Source organism: Dipodomys merriami, unplaced genomic scaffold, assembly GCF_024711535.1.
Source record: "Dipodomys merriami isolate MVZ:Mamm:240054 unplaced genomic scaffold, mDipMer1.0.p SCAF_343, whole genome shotgun sequence".
Taxonomy (NCBI): domain Eukaryota; kingdom Metazoa; phylum Chordata; class Mammalia; order Rodentia; family Heteromyidae; genus Dipodomys; species Dipodomys merriami.
In genome coordinates, this window is record NW_027204971.1 from 435,375 (window position 1) to 444,094 (window position 8,720).

General features: G+C 34.9%; 1 pseudogene; it reads left to right on the plus strand.

Moving 5' to 3' along the window:
- The first annotated feature begins 7,999 nt into the window (after window positions 1–7,999).
- Window positions 8,000–8,098, plus strand: LOC138803606 (U6 spliceosomal RNA; annotated as a pseudogene).
- The last annotated feature ends 622 nt before the right edge of the window (window positions 8,099–8,720 follow it).

An 8,720-nucleotide genomic window follows, 5' to 3' on the forward strand; every position in this document is an offset into this window, starting at 1 on the left:
AAAATGCAAGATGAAATCACAAAATGTGAAAGTACAGTAATTCAAACTTTCAATTTTCAGATGACCATGCCATATGAGTGGAAAAGACCACAAATGTCACAAGATTATTTGTAATACCGTTCTCCTAATGATTAATGAATGATTTCAGTCCAGTATCAGCAGGCTAAAAAATAGTTCCTGAACGATAGATCCATAATTGGTCTACCAATGCTAGGAATACTTGACATAGAGGTCAAATATAATTCAAAAAACATTAATTGAGAAGATCCTTAGTGTTTCAAAACACTGGTACTTCAGTAAACTTGGTTCTGTAGTATAAAAATGTTGTCATTCTCAAAGAAATGATAACCTACATTTAATCTGCTGAAAGTATATTCCTTTTCAAATAAACTTTTAAAAATCACATTTGCCAAAATAACACTTTACAAGTCATGATATTTAGTGAGGTTACTAGTATTTCAAGTGTAGGGAGCAAGTTTCAATAGAGTTGATTTATTCACCCAGCACTAATGCCAAACAGGTTCAACCATTCATTAAAGTGTAGGAATAGTACCCCCCACCATTTGTGTTTTTCAGTAGGTACCTTCAAAAATTTGTTAAATAGTTCAGCCTCCAATATTTCAAACCAAAACATTAGCTAATAAAGTAAATTTCATCACATAAGTACATTTTAAAAAGTCATGAATAGTTGCCTTATCATATGGTGTTTTATGTTTTCCCTATATGTCTAACATAGTAAGAAATATGACTTTAAGTCTTGAATATGGGTACTCATCAGAGATTTGACAAACATACAATCTGTCTTCTATTTCTATCATATTCCTCTACCGTAGTAAATTTGATATTTCTTCTTTTGCCAATACTTATAGTTAGTTGAAAATATCCCATGTAAAATAAAATAATCACACACCACTGTACAAAGCCATTTATAAAAACTGGTAGTTAGGAATACATTCTAAGCCATTTTTAAACTTTCTTGTTGACTACAGATTAATCTTCCAAATGGAGGGCAATGAAATCATGTCTAGGTGCTTCATGTCTCCAGTCTTGCAAATTGTTACTTCAGATGAATGAATTATGGAAATATAAGCTGACATCAGTTCAAGTATATGCAGAATTGAAACTCCATGGAATGTATATAAACCTTTCAAAGTACTAACCGACAGTTTAACAGAATGAGTATCAGGAAATTGAATTAATAGTAATAATAGTAAAGGAATAATAATAAAGCCATAGAATGAACGAAGAATGGAACAAGGGGCAAGTACAGCTAGAATACTTAATATACACATGTGAGAAAGGAAGTGGTAAATCGGAAATAAATCTTGTAGAAGGGGTTGGTTGAGAATGATAGAAGGAGTGACTCTGATCCCGGAACATTGGACAATTAGATGGACATTTTTGTAACACACTTTCACAACTTTTTGAAATTCAGTGAAAAAACACAACAAAAAACAAAAACACACAAAAAGCACAACCAAACAGCAATCTCTATAGAGTACGATTATGACCTCTCAAAATTTTAAATAGTTAATGAAGGACAATCTTGGGAAAAGCATACAAAGCTGTTCGAAGTGAGCAATTTGGGGTAGAGGAGAAATTTTAACAGATTTAAATAGACTGTTTAAGGTTATAAATCACCTACATCTGCTGCAAATATTTTCTTCTGCGAGTTCTCTTGGTCTGAAAGGATATTCCAATCCTGAGCCACACTTGATAGCTTGTGAAGATAGAATGGAAGAAACAAGATCAAGAACCCATTAATCCATTGGAGAGGAAACAGTCGTCTACGTTTTCTCTCATTTCTATTGACTACTTTTATTCATAAGTTTAAGTCAAGTGATTTGAATTAAATATTTCCTTCTTTGTTCTGGCAAAGTAATTGGTCAAAATAATTCACTAAATATTATTAGCCATTTTTTTCTATCATGCTGTTTTCTTGTCCAAGCGAGTCCATTACACTTCCCGCTTGCATTTGGTTGCCACAGAAACCCAGCATCAATGTTAATGAGGACAATCTCTAATGTAAAACTTTGTCTCCAAAATACCAGTCCAAGAAGCTGTGATCACAAATATTTAGCTATACATTTTTCTTTTTTCTTTTACCTTGAAAGTCTTCTTTGTCTAAAGTGCCCTCAAAAATAAGTACTCTGCCAATTTTTGGATCAATCACTTATAACCTCAAAGATATTTTGCTAACAAGATGCTTAGAGGAAACCGAAGAATACTGCACTTTTATCTTCTCTCTTAAGACTCTCCTTAGATACCATGTCAGGAACAGTGAAGTTATTCTTTGCAAAATTATTTCAATAGATTATTTTTTTCTCTTCATCTTGCATTTGCTCAACAAGATGTATGGAGAATAATAGAGTTGAATCACCCATACCATGGATGACAGTGTCTTTCACAAAAGGACAATGCTCCTATGTCCTATTTCTCTGTCCTCCTCTTAGCTCTTGCCTGATTTCCAACTAATCACAGATTCTTAGCTTCAAGTCTAATGAAGGTGAAGGACTATAAGGACTCCCCCATTGCTACATTGTAGGGCTAGATCTCTGGCAGGAGGTAAGTGTGAACGACGCACTCAAGGAACACACGTTCGGAGAACAGGCTTAAGCAGTTCTGGTTTATTTCTGCACAAGGGTTGGGATTTTATAGCTCCAACTTTCCCAACCTCCTGAGTCCTTCCCAGCCAATTACTTAGCGGGGAGTTGATGATGGGCACTGCTTGGTGACAGGCACTGATTGGTCCCCCGGGGGCATGTAGGGAGCAGGGACAGCTCATGGCAGGAAAGCTAGGCAGACGTGCCTGTGGGTCACGTCTCTATGAGCAGGAAGTGTGCTTCAACTGCTACTCTAGCTGACTCAACCAGATCTGACCGGCTCTACCCACAAATTTTCCCTTTTCTTTTAAAAGGACCGTCATTATGGTGACCTGTCATTGGAGGCATTTTTGCCGGGAGTGCAAGCATTTAATAATTCCTAGGAGAGTAAGCCCTACATGTGCACGGCCTCCCCAGATGACCAGAGAGGATGGCGAAAACCATTGTTGTAACTTTTTAAGCACATCTTCTAAAAAGGAGACAGCGGGAATAAGCTGAATGGTGGTCTGGTTTAGGTGGGTAACATCATGCAGCAGGTTTTGGTTGAAGTTTAAGTACTTAAGGGACTTAGGGCCTTTGAGGTAGTTACTAAGTTCAGTGAAATTGGGTGCGGGAGTGGTAAGCTGACAGACAGAATTAGTCAAAGCATTACATAGTCCTCCTTGTTGTAATCAAAGAAACGTAATCTGTTCTTGGAGCAAGTCTATTTGTTGTTGGAGCACAAGGAGGCCTCCCTTAAGATGATTGGCAACTTGTAAATGTTATAATTCTATGGATGACAGTTGAGGGATGAGCTGGTTTATCTGTTGCACGGTGGACACGCTTTGGGACAGCAATACAGCCGCGGTGGTAGCTGAAGCCACTGTAGCGATGATTGCGGACCCGATTGCAAGGATCAATCCTACTGCTCTTTTAGTGCACGGATGAATCAAATGAACCTGGGAAAACTGAGAGTCATTAGTAGCCAGAACAATAAATGGGGGAACACGTACCAAACCTGCAAAAGGATATGAGTCATTGGGTTGCCAGTGATTGCTGAGAGTGCAAGTAGCGGAGGAGTTGTCTCCTAGACAAAAAAAGAACGGGGCTCTAACCACTACCATTCCTGACACCTGGTCATATCCAGATCAGTTACAGCGACGAATATTGGCCAATAGGAAAGGGGACAAAATGAGGCAGGAATGTGATGATCAAACGATTGGCATGGGGGGTCCTAGGTCTCCCAATCGTCCTCCTGAAGAGTCATAAAACTCCTTTAGATTTTGAGGTTTGGGATCCTTTTCAGATTGGTTGTATATAGCTGGGTCTCTACCCTTAAAAGAGTTTTAAAAAAACTATGAAGATGAAGCAGTGGGTGAGGCTTCAATAGCCAAGAAGCTGTGTTTAATTGGAAATCAGGAAAGAGCTGAGAGGAGGACATAGAAGTAGGACACAGAAGCGTTGTCCTTTTGTAACAGACCTGTCTTCCAAGGTATGGGTGATTTACCTCTATTCTTCTCCATACATCTTGGTGAGCAAATGCAAGAACAAGAGAAAAATAATATATTGAAATAATTTTGCAAAGAGAAACTTCACTGTTCCTGATATGATATCTAAGGAGAGTCTTAAGTGAGAAGATAAAAATTGAGTATTTTTTGGTTTCCTCTAAGCATCTTGTTAGCAAAATATGTCCTTGAGGTTAGAATTGATTGAAACAAAAAGTGATGGAGCACCTATTTTTCTGGGCAATTTAGACACAAGAAGACTTTCAAGGTAAAGGAAAAAGAAAAAAGTTAGCCAAGTATTTGTAATCACAGTTTCTTGGACTGGTTTTCTGGAGACAATTTTTACATTAGATTTGTCCTCATTAACATAGATGTTGTTTCATGGCAACCAAATACAAGAGGAAAGTTTAATGGACTCGCTTAGTCAATTAAACAGCATAATAAAAAAAAATGGCAAATAACTTTTAGTGAATTATTTGACCAATTACTTTGCCAGAATAAAGAAGGAAAATGTAATTCAAAATGAATTGACCTAAAAGTATGAATAAAATGTAGTGAAGAGAGATGAGAGGAAAAAATAAAGGATTTTTTTCTCTACAGTGGAGTAATGGGTTCTTCATTTTGTTTCTTCCATTCCATTTTTCCAAGCTATCAATTGTGGCTCAGGACTGGAGTATCAAGTTCAGACAAAGAGAACTCATAGAAGAAAGATAATATTTGCAGCAGATATATGTGATTTATAACCTTAGATAATCTATTTAAATCTGTTCAGAATACTCCCCTACGCCAAACTGCCCTCTTTGAACATCTTTGTTTGCTTTTACTAAGACTTCCCTCCATTAACTGCTTAAAATTTTTGAGAGGTCATATTCATACTCCCTACAGATTGCTGTTTGGTTGTGTTTTTTATGTGTTTTTGTGTTTTTTTAACTGAATTTCCAAAGGTTGTGCAAGTGTCTTACAATTAAATATGTCCACCTAATTATCCATTGCTCCTGGATCACAGTGACACCATCTATCATTCTCAACCACTCCATTCTCCAAGATTTATTTCCGATTTACCACTTCCTTTCTCAAATGTGTACATTGAGTATTCTAGCTGTACTTGCCCCTTGTTCCATTTTTCATTCATTCTATGTCTTTACTATTATGGCTCTCTGGTTTCAACTTCCTGATAGTCATTCTGTTAAACTGTCTGTTAATATTTGAAAGGTTTATATACATTCCATGGAGTTTCAGTCCTGCACATACTTGAACTGATGTCAGCTTATATTTCCATAATTCATTCATCTGCAATAACAATTTGCAAGACTGGAGACTTGAAACACCTAGACATGATTATATTCTCATCCATTTGAAGATTAATCTTTAGTCAACAAGAAAGTTTAAAAATGGCTTTGAATGTATTCTTAACTACCAGTTTTTATAAATGGTTTTGTACAATGATGTGTGATTATTTTATATTACATGGAATAAAACTTTCTACTACCTATAAGTTTTGGAAAAAGAAGGAAAGTAACATATACTAATATAGAAGAATATGATAGAAATAGAAGATAGATTTTGTCACATCTCAGATGAGTACCCATATTCAAGACTTAAAGACATATTTCTTACTGTGTTAGACAGAGGGAAAACAAAACAGCATATGATAAGGCAAGTATTTGTGACTTATTAAAATGCCCCTTATTAAGTGATGAAATTTACTTTATTAGCTAATGTTTAGGGTTGAAATATGGGAGGCTGATCTATTAAACAAATTTCTGGAAGGCACCTACTGAGCAACACAAATGGTGCGTGGTACTACTTTTAGACTTTAATGAATGGTTGAACCTGTCTGACATTAGTGCTGGATAAATGAATCAAGTCTATTGTAACTTGCTCCCTACACTTGAAAAACTTGTAGTGTCACTAAGTGTCATCTACTTATCAAATGTTATTTTGGTAAGTGTGATTTCAAAAAGTTCATTTGAAAAGGAGTACACTTTCAGGAGATTAAATGTAGGTTGGTTTGAGAATGACAACATTTTTATACCACAGAACCAAGTTGTACTAAAGTACCAGTGTTTTGAAGCACAAACGATCTTCTCAATTAATGTTTTGCTGAATTAAATTTAACCTCTAAGTCATTTTCCTGACCATGGTAGATCAATCACGGATCTATCTTTCCAGGAACTATTTTTTGGCCCACTTATGCTGGACTGAAATATTACATTAGTCATAAGGGGAGGGGTATTAAAAATAATCTTGTGACACTTTCTGATCTTGTTCACTCATATGGGCTGGTCATCTGTCAATTCAGGTTGAAATACAGTAATTTCTCTCGATTTTGTGACTTCATCTTTCATTTTAAGTTGCCTTACATTACACAATTGCTTGCTGCTAATTCTTGTTTCTCAAGGAATTGGAGCCCTGAAATATAAGAAATGAGAAATTGAGATGGATTTTCAGTTACTGTCTGCTGGCATGTTGCGTAGTCCTAGGTGAGAAGTATTGCCCCTGTTATCTGATGATGCAGGTAACTCAGCCATAAGATATTAGGACCCATGGGTCTATAGAAGAATAATGTCTTTTAGATATAATATTAGCAAAATTGGAGTATAATATGTAGGAGGAATGAATCAGAAATATGGAGAAAAACAGTTTGGGACCAGTGAGTTAAAACAATAAACAGAGCATCAGAGTAAAATCTCTTATAGATTAGAGGAAAACAACATTTATTTTTAACAATGTGAATTCAGAAGACCATGAACACTTAGAAGGTATCACAAGTATATACCGAAGACATTGCATTGATACTTTTTATATTCTAATATATATTCTAAACCTAATTATTTACATTCCAATTCTATTTATTGGAATAAATAAATATCAATTTATTTGACAAATTATCAATTGATTCTAGTAAGTTTCACTGTGTGAAATATAAAATCAGCACATATAAATATAAAATATATAACTATATATAATATAATAAAATGGCACATGTTTTGCATTGTTCTGTTTTGGTTAGGGTATCCAAAGCTACTCTGTTTTAAAGTATTTTTCCATTATCTCTACCTCAGTGTTTGATAGAGTTAGATTTAAACCTTTACCTTTTGTAGATTCACAGATTGGAGGCAAGAGGAAACATTACCAATTTAAGGCCTAATAACAAGGAGAAACATATGGACTTCTCCTGGAGCTATGAAAATATTTGGTGATAGAAAGGCAGTAGTCTAAGTTCCTGCCTGGTTGGAAGGTAGACAGGCCCGGACATTAGGTAATCATGCATATGAACAATTTTTTCACCTTCTTGGCTTTAGCTACTTTTGAAATGGTAGGTATAATAAACCATTATATTTTGATAAAAAACCTTCTAGTCTGAAAAGTTCTGTCTGAAATATTCATTTTTCTATGATCCCTTGGAACTAAGATTTATTTTGTTCAAGTAAGACAATTTACGCGATCAGGGTAAGATATTCTGGTTGGTCTGATCCTACATGGAAGAAGGGTAAAGCATCTGGTAGACATTTGTGCCAATGAGACCGCATTTGGGAAAATTTCAGCTGCAGAAGTTTAGAAGTAGCTCTTAAGCAAGGCTTACTTTGAATCCGTTAGCTACACAGAGCAAACTCAGTTGAATAAATAAGTATTTGAAAAAGCCATCCCCTTTGGACCTAGCTAAAAATGCTTCAAAGTATGATTAAACTAAAATGAAAAAGATTTAAAATAGTCATTGACAAAAAAAATTACAAACGTGAGCATTCAACTGAACAATATAATTATTTTCCATTATACACAGAATTTTAGGGAAATAAGATCAGTAGCATTGTTAGAAACAATAAGGTTTCCTTGTTACAAACAGGCACCCAAGGATATAATCCTGTATAAATATTGCATCATTAACTACCTAAATTTAGAGGACATTACATGCTTCAGCAGCACATGAACCCAAATTACACCAATACAGAGATTAACATGGCAATTGCAAAGGATGATATGAAAATCTGTGAATTATTCCAGATTTTTCATTCTTCAGATGCAAGAAATGAAAAACAATTAAAAAGTTGATTACAAAATCAATAGTGTAACAATACATGTAATCCATATAAATAAAAGTTAGTTTGACATCAGTGTATTAAATCTTCACCTTAGAAAGGCCTTTACATAGCATAATCGTTATAAAACTTTTAAAATTAGACAACATTGTCATTTTATTCCAAAGAAATATACTATAAGGACCTAGTAAAAAAGGAATCTTAAACTGTTTTGGTATGGAATGCAATCTGAAAGGACACATTTATTAATGAACCTATATATTATAAAACAATGTAGAATTCAAAGTCTTATATCTAGGAAAGAATAAAATAGATAATGGGCATTATACAAACAGAATACAGAATATTTAAAGGTATAATTTTTCACATAAGCACCAGAAATATCTTTAGTTTCTTTAGTACTCATTTCAACAGATAAATTAAAATTTCTGAATAAAAAAAAGCAAAAACTCGAGGGGGTCCAAGATGGTGACGGGGAACTAGGGGAATGCCACAGCTCTTCCCAACCAAAAAGAGAGTTTGAGTTCCAACGTTTAATCTCCCCAAGAGACCGACAACAACAAAAAAATCAACATCCAGAGAAAAACAGGAGT